This window comes from Helianthus annuus, chromosome 12, assembly GCF_002127325.2.
Source record: "Helianthus annuus cultivar XRQ/B chromosome 12, HanXRQr2.0-SUNRISE, whole genome shotgun sequence".
In the NCBI taxonomy this organism is placed as follows: Eukaryota; Viridiplantae; Streptophyta; class Magnoliopsida; order Asterales; family Asteraceae; genus Helianthus; species Helianthus annuus.
Genome location: NC_035444.2, coordinates 91,696,662 through 91,710,658, shown reverse-complemented (window position 1 = coordinate 91,710,658; position 13,997 = coordinate 91,696,662).

The following is a 13,997-nucleotide window of genomic DNA, read 5'->3' as shown; positions in this document are numbered from 1 at the left end:
AAGATTGGGAAAAGAGATCCGATTAGGATTTTTAATTTATTTCCTTTCCTTGTATTTTTTTTTACTGTTGCTGAAATATAATGTAACAATTGTAAAACGCCAAGATAAACCAAACGCCAAAATGTTTATAAAAAAAATAATAGAACAATGGGTTATCTTGTTTAAAACCCCTTGAAAACTTCATTCAAAGAGATTTCCTGCCCCCTGGGTTTCAATGGCATACGATGTGAATAAACGCCATAAAAGCCATAAACGCCAAAATGTTGATACAATAAAACCATTAAAACGCCATAAATTATTGAATTTGGTTAACGTCAAAAATCTTAAAAAAAAAATTAAAACAATATATTGGGAAAAACGGAACTGGAAAAGCAGAAGATGAAAGGACAAAAAAGCCCCTCCACCCTTTTCTAACCGACGTGACACGTGTTGGGCCAGGAAGCGTTCTCACCGTTCTCACACTTTTGAGCGTCTTCTCCCGATCCCGTTTCTTATTAAAGAAATTACTTGTAGTTCGTTTTTATGTCTCATTATTAGTTTATAATCTTTTTAGAGGGTTAAGTTTTATATATACTAGTTTTTTTTTTTTTTTTTTTGCGTCGCGTTGCGGCGAAACCGAGGAAATGATAATGTAAAACAAACGTGATTTGAAAATAAAGCATGTTGTTTAGAAAGCCAAACCATTAGAGCGGTTTATTTTATTATCGAATCATTTTATGATAACAAATAAAAATACTTTATTTTGAGTACAACTTCGTTTTTAACAAAACTTATAACGGTATGTCAGGGAAAAATCAAGCACAACTACGTGCTTAAGTTTTTAGAAAAAAAAGTTATAAACGTAAATTATTAAAGAAGTATCAAATTAATCGATAAATTAATATATGTTCTAAAAAAAGAATTATTAAAGAAAATGGCAAAGGAATATATGGTTTTAAACAAAGGAAAAAAAGTTAAAAGTACGTTATTAAAAGTAAATATAATAAAAAAAATATTATAATATATTAAATAGAAAAATTAATAAAAAGCTATATATTATTATAAAAAAAAAGTTATTATTCATCATCCTTCGTTACCAACGTATATATAATTTCGGATATAGTTATCTATGAGAAGGAATAAGTTTTTCTTGCAAGGGACTTGCTTGATATCAAATAACACTTAATTTGTAACACCTTTAATTTAGATCATAACTTATATTTTACATTTAATATGGATAAACAGATAAGATAAATGAATTTATGTATTGAAAAATTATATAAAAGGATGGAAATAAGCAAGAAGTCAAAATTCTATTTTTATATGAGAATGAAATAAGGCAAGTTAATGAAGGTTATTATAGGTTCCTTCACACACTATCATGATTTCTTGCAATGAGTAAAGGCTTAATGAAGCTATTTTGAATTCTAGAAGCTTCTTAAGTAAAGGAATAGAAGTATTGTTTTTAAACATTCATCACACCCACTAATCAAACAAGTTAAATGATGGTAAAATGGTGTATTCTCCAAGTAAGTTATTGTCTGTTCAAATTTTACAAAAGAATAGATGTGTGATTTTTGCCGTTTAGAAAAAAAGAGAAAAAAAAAGAAAGAAAGAAATCAGACCAATTAAACTGGGAACCGCTTAAGCTACAAGTTCGAAAGCGGTGGGCTAAATTGGGCGTTTTTTTCAAAGCCTCGATTATTTAATTTGGACCGTATTGAGAACTATTATATTATATTATACATATTAACATTTAGAAGTTGCTGACGTAAGCGGGAGACAGGTTTTTAATTTGATTCGCCACTTTGGGCGGCACTTTTGACTTTGGTTTTTTTTTTTTTTTTTTTTTTTTTTTTCATATAATAGTTATTTATAGGTGATGTCAAATTACAATTTTATCCCAGGTATAAAATTACGATTTCGCCCTCGATTCAAAATAAAATTTTGCTTTTGTCCCATGCTTAAATTTACGATTTTGCCCTCAGTTAAAAAAAACAATTTCGCCCCAAGTTCAAAATAAAATTATAGTTTTGCCCTCATTTCCAGTTTAAAATTATGATTTTGCCCCCAGCTAAAAATTACGATTTTGCCCGTAGCTAAAAATTACGATTTTCCCCGCAGCTAAAATATTATTCAAAATATTATTTTGCCTCCATTTTAAAATTAGTATTTTACCTCCGCTAAAAATTGCAATCTTGCCATCGTTTTTTTCCTTTGGCAAAACCATGGTAGTGTTTTATTTTACTTTGTTGACTTAATTTTGTTTTTATTCATGCCAAATAGCTGCCTAGCACTCGCTAATTGGTCTTGACAAGTTATTGTTTTGCCCCCAACTTTAAATTACACGTTTGTCATCGTTTTAGTTAAAAAAAATTTTTATCATTACTATGCTACTGTTTTTCTTTAATTGGTTAACTTGATGTATCTTTTTTGATATCGTGCTATAGGTAGCATGTATAACTAACCGACATAAAGGCGTACATGCTATTAACCTAAGAAATACTCGGTTTAGCGCCCCGCAACGCGGGCAACGCATAACGCTAGCTGCCTAACACTAGCTCATTAGTTCTGAAAAATTACAGTTTTGCCCTGAGCCCAAAATTACGGTCTTATCATCGTTTTTTTCATAGCAAAATTATAGTAGTCTTTTTTTTAATTGATTGAGAATTATTCGGTCATTGCCCTGCAACGCAGACGGGGCATCTACTAGTATATCTACAAACCCCATGGTGGGGAATAGTGACTGCCACCTTTGTGGCAGCTCACTATTGGTGAGCTTGTTTTTTTTTTAATTAATTCAGTCAAATTATGAATTTACCCTATTTAAATTTATGGTTTTTTTATTGGTTGTGTTTTTTCTTCTCCTAGCTAAATTACAATTTTCTCTTAGCTCAAATTTATAGTTTTCCATTTGTTTTTTTCCTGTCAAATTACAATTTTGCCCCCAGTGTAAAATTGAAGACATGCCATCGTTTTAGTGTTTTTTTTTTTGACAAAACTATGGTAGTGTTTTGTTTTAGTTGGTTGGTTCGGTTTAATTTTTATTCGTGCCAAGCAGCCTCCTGGCACACGCTCATTTGTCCTAAAAAAGTACAACTCTGCCCCACTTTAAAAATATAGTTTTCCATCGTTTTAGTTTTCTAGCAAAAGTATGGCAATGTTTTGTTTTAGTTGATTGACTCGATGTAATTTTTTTAAGATCGTGTTATGAGTAGTATGTACAAGTAACCGAAACACAGACATATATGTTATGAAAGAGAAATATTCTGCTTAGTGTCCCGCAACGCGGGCGAGGCAAAAAACTGGTACACTACATATTCCATGGAGGGGAATAGTGCAGGTAGCTGCCTGGCACTTCCCCATTGGTCCAGCCAAATTACGATTTTACCCTTTAAATTTATAGTTTTACCATTTGTTTTGTTTTTTCCCCTCCCAGCCAAGTTACGATTTTACACACAGTTTAAATTTATAGTTTTGCCATTGTTTTTGTTTTTTTTGTCCTATCAAATTACGATTTTGCCCCAGTGTAAAATTACAGTCACGCCATCGTTTTATTATTTTTTTTTTTACAAAACTATGATAGTGTTTTATTTTATTTGGTAGACTCCGTCTAATTTTTATTCATGTCAGGCGGCTGCCTGACACACGCTCATTTGTCCTGAAAAATTACAATTTTGCCAGAAGTTTAAAATTATAGTATTTCCATCGTTTTAGTTTTTTATTTTTTCCAAAAGTATGATAGTGTTTTGTTTTAATTGATTGAGTCGATGTAACTTTTTTTTTTTCAGAACGTGGTACAAGTAGTATGTACAGGTAACCAAAACACAGACGTACATGTTATGAGAGGGAAATATTCAGCTTGGTGCCCCGCAACGCAGGCGGGCCAATAACTAGTTGTAATTATGCAAGACTATCTTTTATAAACTTCGACCCCATGTGGGACTTTGGTTTCATAAGGTGACAAGGAAATATATTTCTGTGTGTCAATGTGGGACTACAAATTATTTTGAACATGAGAAAAAAGTGAGGAAGAATTAAATTAGCTAAAATAATTTCGTTTGTCGTTTTAAGATTCAAACTCCTCACCCAACGTAAAGAATTCATGGGCCCACACAAACCGACCTTATACTATAAAAAACTTTTCTAATGATCCCATTTTTATTAGGCTATATAATTTCGGATATAGTTATCTATCTTGAATTTATGGGCCTAAACAAGAACGTATTTCCTATACTAATAAATAAAAATCCTTTTTAAACACGTGTCATTCTCTGGTAATTTCTCACTTTTATTTTTCTATTTATCTATTCTGTAAAATAATAATAATAATAATAATAATAATAATAATAATAATAATAATAATAATAATAATATTAAACATCAATTTAACTAAATCTATTTATCTCTTTTGTTTTCATAATCTGAAATTGATTTTCTTTTCAACTCTAAAGTTTCAATCTTTAGCAATTTAAGTCTACATCTGAAATTGATTTCTTTTTCTTAACTCTAAAGTTTCAATCTTTGGCAATTTAAGTCTAAAGTTTCAATTTTTGGTAATTTAATCCCTTTGATTAATTTGATTTTTCACTTCTAATTTAAAATTTTTCATCTTTTTCAATTTAACCCTTTTAATTTTTTTTATTTTCAACCCAAAGCTTTTCATCTTTTATAATTTAATCTCAACACTTTTTTTACTTTCAACTTTGGTCCCTATACTTTTCATCTTTCACAAGTTCTCCGTCTAACGTGTCATTCTAAATTTCCGAGTTAACACGCCGTAACGTGCGTGTGGGGTTCAACGTTTTTTCATCTATTTTTTTCACGTTTGACAGGCCTGTCGCAGTGCGTCTATTTTTCCCCAATTTGATAGGTCTGTCGCAATATGCGAGTCAGAGATCGACTTAGTTATTTTTTCTCGGTTTTACACACTCGTTCGTGATCATGTGAGAAACATTTGCCTCTCATCTAACATGATATATATAACTAACGAATCCCCCACCGCATTGCGGCGGGTGGTAATTCTAGTTATATATACTATAAAAAACTTTTCTAATGAACCCATTTTTATTAGGCTATAGGTAGTGGATTGGATTACATGTTGCTACGAGGAACTAGGGGCCGATCCACCCTTAGCGGGTTGGGGTCTCAAAACCCTAATCTTTTTTCAAAAAGTAGTAGAGACAATATAGAAATTCTTTTAAAGGACCCTATAAAAATATTTCTAAGGACCCCTTAGTATGAAACTCAAGGTTGTTGAAGTGGCAAAACTCTTTCCATTTAAACCAAAAGTCATGGGTTCAAGATCCTCCACTTCCCCTTTTTTTTGTTAAATTAAGTGAACTAGTGTGAAAGATAATTTATAAGACACACAATTCTAAATTTTTAACCGTAAATTTGAAAGTAACATATTTTTCCATATAAATTTTTTTTAAGACTAAATTCCTATCACATTATATATAACACACTAAATTTGTAATTCTTTTAAAAATAAATACAAATGTCTAACTGATATGTCCCTTTAGTTAAAAATTCTCAACTCACATTTTTATTATTTATTTTTGTTAGCTTTAAACTTTTAATTCATCCATGTCAATCTAGTTAACCACTTGAAATGGTTCATGTATATCCCACCAAAAAGTGTACAAACAATTAAGCATAGTGTACACATTTATATTAGAAAGGTTTACAAAAAGAGAGATATTGTTCAACATGAACAATACATATACTTATTCGTGTTGTACCGTCACAATATTCGATCCTATTTACTAGTCTTTTTTCTTTTAAATTCAAATTAACATCTCATGTTTTAGGAGTATATTACTTACTTAAGCTGCGAAGTATGTGATTATTGCTAATGTTATTTTTTTTGTCGTTGAACTCCCGGATCCAATGTTGACAATAGTGTTGACATTACTCCAATTTTTCTGAATTAATTAACAAAAATAAACACGACTAACAACAAAATCATGAAAAATAAGTTACAAATAATGTTTTTAAAATTGAACTTAAACTAGTTGGTCGCAACACCTCGACCCGAACAACAACCGACCCGAAAATTCTAACGCTACGTTGTGAAAAATCTGGACACCGAAAAAAGTGGACCCCATTGGAAAAAAAAAATTTAGGTTCGCCACTGAATTCAAGATGCTAAAGCTAAACTCATGGTTGTGATCTAAACACAACGTTGACACGCATTATATGAGCAATTTATATATAGGGTAAATTACATTTTTCGTTCTTTATGTTTGTATCATATTGCAATAGATGTCATTTAACTTCAATAATTACAGTTACAATGCTTTATCTATAAAACTCGTTACACTTTACGTTCTTTGTTCCTAACCTTGTTAAAATTTTCAGCTAAGTATGGCATGTGCTTTGCACATGAGGGTAGATAGATAATTTTCTTAATGGGTTAGGATATAATAGAAAGTTTTTTTGGGTAGGAAGGCTAGGAAATAATCTTGACCATCAATTGATTTAATCAAGGACTAAGATTAAATGAGTGAAATTGAAGAGAATAAAAGAGGCGCGTGAGTTTGTGTAAGGGTATTCTAGTCAATCCAGTACAATAGTTTCTCTCTCATCCAATTCCCCCCATTTTTTAAACGTTAATAACTTTTTCATACGACATTATTTTTTTATAAAAATTGCACCAAAAAAACAAGCGTTTTTTATCTTTAGAACGAGTATACTATTGCTATATTTTCGAAATTTTTTTTCAAAAACCCAGTTGCGTAAAACGCAATGGAAAAAAACGTTAAAAAATGACTTTTTTTAAAACGCAATGCACAAAAAACACAAAGAAATGTCTTATTTCTAAAACGCAATGGTCAGAAAACACAAAGAAATGTCTTATTTCTAAAACTCAATAGCCTGAAAACACAAAAGAAAGTGTACTTTCTAAAACGCAATGGACTGAAAACACATAAAAATGTGTTTTACCTAAAACGCAATGCACAAAAAACACAAAGAAATGTCTTATTTCCAAAACGCAATGGCCAGAAAACACTTAAAAATATATTTTTTTTTCTAAAACGCAATGGACTGAAAATACATAAAAATGTGTTTTACCTAAAACGCAATAGACTAAAAACACTTTAAAAATGTGTTTTTCTAAAACGCAATGGCCAGAAAACACATAAAAATGTCTTATTTCTAAAAGGCAATGGCCTAAAAACACAAAAGAAAGTTCTCTCTAAAACGCAATGGACTGAAAACACATAAAAATGTGTTTTACCTAAAACGTAATGACTAAAAACACTTCAAAAATGTGTTTTTCTAAAATGCAATAGCCAGAAAACACACAAAAATGTCTTATTTCTAAAACGCAATGACTGAACCAGGAAGTAGGAGACCAAAAACTAGCTCGACCCCAGCCAGGGGCTCTGCCCCTTGGACCCTGCTCCCAGGGGCGCTGCCCCGGACCCCCGCCAAGATCGTAAAACGCAATGACTCAATTCAAAACCCAGATCGTAAAAATGAAATTCAAAAATTTCTTACATAGATCGAAGCCGATTTCTTCAGATTTCTTTACCGATGATGTGTGAAAATGCATATATTAAATTCGAACAAGTTTTAAAATGGAATCGCAAACTAAACCACACACAATCGGCAAGTGCACCGGTCGCAATGTAGTGTAGATGGCAAGACCGGATATCAATCCGTGGACACTATGTGCAAACTCTAGATACTGAACTGTTATCGAATACAAAGTCAATTTTAAGTTTGATTTTGATGATTATCTAATAGCCTAATTAATTAAGAAAATGTGGCAAACAAGACAAGCAACGCAATATGCAAACGAACTCGGAAGCAAAGTGTAGGTCAAATATGATTAGAAAAGACTATGTAGGTATCGAATCCCTAGAATCATGCAATGTTGTTTCGACTATGACGATGGCTAAATATCTTAATCTACCCGAATAACCTCCCGCTAGAGATGTGACATCTGTGCTTGTGTAATCATTATATAACTCCAAACGGTTCAATTATCAATAAAACAATGTGATTTGATCCCAATATTTGTTTATTTATGTTTGACATTTTGCACATTTTGATTTTTGTTCAATTTCAAACTCTATATCGCTTTCTAGAAAGTTATACGCAAACTGATGCGTAAACGTAATCAGTTTAACGCGACAAACACTCCGGAACATAAGCATAAGCTTAACATACCTTAAATAAACTTTACATAACTTAGAAATAAGTTTTGAAGTATTTGGTATGGCAAAAACAAGTTTATTCGACTACAGGGACTAATTGCGACAAACTGCGAAAGTATGCCGATTCATATAGTAACGAACATTCTGGAACTTGATCATAAGTTAAACATACCCTAAATATCCTTCACATAGCTTAGAAACAGGCTTTGAGGGGTTCAATATGCAAAATATGCTTATTTGATCAAACAGGGACTAAAAGCGTCAAAAAGGGCATAAGTTTGCATTTACGCGCGTATCTTACGTTCTGAACATATCCGGACATCCAAAAAATTTTTTAATCATTAAAATATTTTATTTTAGTGATTGGAATGAAAATTTGCGCGACGAATTGTAATTTGGATCGTTTTTCGCCTCCGCTCGTGTTTCATCGTAATTAACCGAATAACGTGACTGTACGATCAAACGAACCGACATCCGAGATGTTTTAAAGCATATTTCATGTTCCCTATACTTTGACAACATTATTGAGCCTTGAAAATGGGTTAACAGGGCTTAAACGTGTAAAAAATGGGCTTAATAACATGCAGGGACCAAAACTGTAATTTCTGAAACATTGCCTCTGTCGCACCATGCGACGGCCACAAGGCCATCTGTCGCGCCACGCGACAGCCTGCTTTTGATAGCAGGTCTGTTTTCAACAACCAGCTTGAATTTCAGTGTAGGATCGTGAAACGACCAAACGAGTCGATCAGAAGAGGTCTCAGACAGAATCAGAGGCGGAATTCATTGATTCTGTCTTTGTTTAGCTTGTATTACACTAGAATCACTATTAACTATCTCTTATATTGATCAGAACGCGATTACAGACACGGAGACACTTCGATAGCACTTCGGCGTCGGAAACAAGAAGCAATACAACTGATTTCGCTTGAGGAGTATTTATAGGCATGTGATTCCGCTTGAAACAGTTTCAAGCGGAATAACATGTTCAAGCGAAATCTCACATAATCACTTAATACACTTGATTTCGCTTGAAATGACCATGTGTCATTTTCAAGCGGAATCACCTATAAATTCCATTTCCTCGTTTTGCGTGCACTAATCTATCAGTTCTAATCTAAGACTCGAACGAAGATGAAGTCGACAGATAACTGCACCAACAGACTCCCCCTTGAATGTTGACGGAATCTTCAGTGAGAGTCTACAACATGATGACTTTTCAATCTTGATCGATCGTCTTTCTTTCTTAGCATGTACCAGGATCTTCTCTTTGGCTCTAACCTCGTTAGACTCCCCCTTTCATCATGCTGGGATCGCTGTCTAGAATTAGCTATCACCTTGAGATCAATCCCTGGTTTTGTCTCTGATCAGCTCATCATCTGTACATATTCTCACAAACACATAAGTTTTTACAATAGTTACATCAAGTTCAATTTAATGACCTTGATTAACTAATTAAACTTTCTTTCTCAAGACAAATTTTTTTTTCATTTAAGCATACACTCCCAACTCTGTTCATCATGTTCAGCACTTGGAATTTTGAAAATTAGCTCTTCAGCATCAGTTGTCGAAAATCTTTTTGGATTTTTCAAAATTTATGCAAACTAAACAGAAATTTAAATGCAGAAATGAAATATGTACAAACATTATTTTTGTGAGTTTGTGAAAGATGATCATATCAGTTTTTGAGACAAATCACAAGCATCGTTAAACGTTAATCATTTTAAGTTCTAAGCAATTCACATAGATTGATGATATTGTTGTCCACTTAAACTCAATCTAAAAACTTTCGAAATGCTTATCGATACGTTAAGGTATATTAATTATGCACTAAGTTCTTATGGACCCCATGATCTCAGCATATCCCCTCATCATGTAATACACTAACTCAAGTAATACCTTTAAACTTTGATCAACTGTGATTTGTGCGAAAACAACACAGAATGTTTAAACATTAACAATCAGGTCGATACTTTCGTATACGCAGAGAAAGTCCAATGTTTAAACAAAATAAAGAAACTAAAAATAAGTTGAAATTGTTTAGGCTTTAACCACCAGTTCGATACTCACGTATACGCAGAGGTGATCCAAAGCTTAAACGAAACACCAAAGAAAATAAAGCAGAATGTTTAGGCACTAACATCCAGGTCGATACTCACGTATACGCAGAGGATGTCCAATGCTTAAACAAAATAAAGAAATAAAACAAGTTTAAATCTTTGCAAAAGAAATACACAATCACAGTGTCATTTTCAGCAAAGTTGTGAAAGCTCACAAACTTAACCAGCTTTTATACTTTTTGGCATTCAGCGATTACTGAGCAGGCACACAATCAAGAAGGACAAAACTAAGTACTATGCTTTCAATTATGTTTTCCACTAGAACTAGGCTTTTTCTTTATGCTTGTATCGTTATTGCAAATCTACTAGTCTAGCTGAGCCTATCGTCACATCCTTAGTGAGATCGTTTATCACTTTTGGCATTACATTTCTTTAGCATGCTGTGATAGTCTACTGATTTACTATCATTTCCTCTTATATCAACAAAACTCGTTTTTGAATTTTTCAATGTTTTTGACTTTTTCAAATTTTCTAATTTTTTTTTTTAAATTTTTACACCCCCTAAAATCAAAATATGTTTCAATTTTGATTTTCTGGGAAAATTTGAAACAACCTGTACAAACTTGATAACTTGATGAGAATCACTTCAATTCTCTATCCACTTGGCATAAACAATCAGAACTCCCCCTTACAACAAACTATTTTCCCATTATGATTTCAAAACACTTAAGTTTGTTTTAATCAAAATGGATTTTCCAAAAAAATTAGTTTATTTACCAACCATTTGTAGGTTCGGGGTTACTTCATCACATTGTTCCTTTTAACCACATGTAGATTTATCATTTTTCGGTTTTAAACCTCAACGCCACTTGTAGAAAATCAAGTACAATTTAATGTCCTTGATTATCCACTTGTCGATCGAAATATCACCGAAGTGAATTTCTCAAGAAATGTGCCGATTCATGTTCCACGCTTACCAACCTGGGAACTCCGGCAAGTCAGGTTTTTCATTTAAACAAATTCACCCAAGCCTGACGGTCCTTGGGTGATTTTGAATTCTTGTTCAACAATGGTGGAAAATTTACATCATCCATTGTTAAACCAGAATTATCAACTTTTACCTCAACACATGGCTCTTCTGGCTTTACCACACCAGATTCATCGCCTGAACATGGCTCCTTTGACTTTGTCGAGTCAAGATCATTGCCAACAACTGGCTCCTTTGTTTCCGGGGAAACAAACTCATTGCTAGGAAATGAAAACTTCACTTTCTTTGTTTTGTTAATCTTTTGATTAACAACTTTATCTTTCTTCAAAATCCCTTTTTCTTCTGTCCTCAGATTTGTATCTGATGAATCCGTTTTGCAAGACTTGTCATTCTTTGGAAAGCAAGACGATTTATCAGAACTGCTGTTTGGTTTTCCTGATGTACCCGAGGACAAAATCTTTTCGAGATACTCTCTCGCTTTCTTTCTCTTCTTCCTCAGTCTGTCTTTCTGCCCTTGTGAAAGCTTTACTTTCTTTTCTTGAACTTTCTGTTCTTGAACTTTTGGTTCTTGAACTTTCTGTTCTTTGGGCTTGACACTGACTGGTTTCTTTGCCATTTTCTGAGATTCAGCCCTCGATCTTCCCTTTGATCTTATTGGGCAATCTCTAGCAATGTGTCATTTGATTTGGCAGTTATAGCATCTTCTCATCTCATAACTCCAACTCTGGCAGTTAACAGCAATGTGTCCTTGAACACCACAAGTGTAAAACACTCTGTTATTGTACCATTCACTACTTTCACACCAAACGCTCAGATCATAGCATTGTCTGGCTTTGTGGTAGTCATCACTCCGCCTGAAAACTGGATTTGGCTTTGAAGCACTGTGGTCAAACCTGCACCACTCATTATCAACTATTTTTGAGTTTTCATTTTTTAATTTTTGTGATTTTTTATTGCAATTGGATGATTGATCTGATGAACTTTTATTTTCTTTTTGTACAATTTTCTTATTTTTCAATTTTTGTTTTGGTTCTGCATTCTTTTCCAAAGGTTTCTGTTTTGAACATTCACATTTTTCTGTAGAATGCAAATTAGTTTTCTGAAATTTTCTTTTAATTTCAAAAACAATTTCTTTTTCTCAATTTTTTCATTTTCATCATCAGATTTCTCATCGCAATCTTTAATTTTGACTTTGTCAAAATTTGTGACATTGTCACTTATTGGAATGGAATTGATCGGTTTTGGACAAGGATGATTCAGAAATTCTGACGAGGTCACAAAACCTTTCAATTTCTTTTCAAGCTCATCAATCTTGTTTCTTGAATTCTCAGCTTCATTTTCAAGCTGAGATATTCTTTCAAGATGAGACTTGATTGCCTTTTCATTTTCAATCTTAATGTTTTCAAGAACAGACTTTTCATTTTCCAAACCTTTTACCTGTTCTTGAAATTTTGTTTCATTCGCTTTCAAATTTTTGTTTTCAAGCTTTATCCAGAAATCTTCATTTTCTGAAGATTTTTTTTTTTTGCTTTCAAAATCTTTTTCTTTCTCTTTCAAACTTTTGTTTTCTAATGTCAAACTGTTCAAATCACTCAACAGTTTAGCATTCTCAGATTTCATCTTCTCACAATTTTCCTGCAAAATAAGAATCTGTTTATCATCAGATTTCTTCTCATCTTTCAACCTTTTGATTTCCAATGTCAAACTTTCCGCATCCTTCAAGAGTTTGACATGGTCAGCTTCAGATTTGTCACATTTAGTGCACATGGATTCAGAACTAGATTCTTCTTTCTTTGTGATTTCCTTTGTTTCCATCTTGTATGTTCCTGCACAAAAGAGTTTAACGAAATCAAAAGGATTCATACTTTCATCGATATAATATTTCCTTTTAATGTCATATTTCAAAATACTCTTTGTTGCAAGACACACACGAATTCTTTTATCTATTTCAGCAATTACATCCAATTCCATTTTTTGTAAATTCTTTTCCATTTCATTCATCAACTCCTTCTTTTTCCTATATTCTTTACGAAACTCCGCATTAACCTCATTGAAGAACTGTTTTGGATAAAGTTCTGGAAACAAATCCTTCCTTTTTAGATCAACCAAGAATTCATCCCATTTAGCAGGTAATGCATCTGCCAATTTCGATATCTGTTCATCATTTGATATTCTTATATCTTTTTTCCTCAAATTGTCTATTAAAATTTCAAACCGTCTTTCCAACTCATCCAACGTTTCATCCCTTTGGCACATGAAACGTTCAAAACTTTTAACCCAAATATCCACATCTACATTTCTATAACTACTATCCACAGTTCTCATATACCAACAATTTAAACTTTCAAGATAATCATTTTCTTTTTCATCAAACATCATTGCCATTTTTTCAAAAAATCCCGATAAATTTCACATAAAACAAACTTTCAAGTGAAATTAGGGTTTTCAAGCGGAAAACCTTTTAGAGCGGAATAACTGATTTCGCTTGAAATGTTTCAAGCGGAATTAGTTTTCAAAAGAGATCACTCAAGCGAAATAACAACTTGAAGCGGAATCAAGTGTAATTTCAAGCGAGACAACGTTTTCAAGCGGAATCAAACAACTTTTTCAAGCGGAATAACTATTTGAAGCGGAATCACTGATTTCGAGCGGAATCTACTCAAAATCTCAAGCGGAATTAGGCGTTTTCAAGCGAAATACCTTATTTCGCTTGAAATTTCAAGCGGAATCAAAACTGACACGTTCAAGCGGAATAAGGTTTTCAGTCTGTTTTTATCAGATTTAGGTCGAATTTTGATCTCA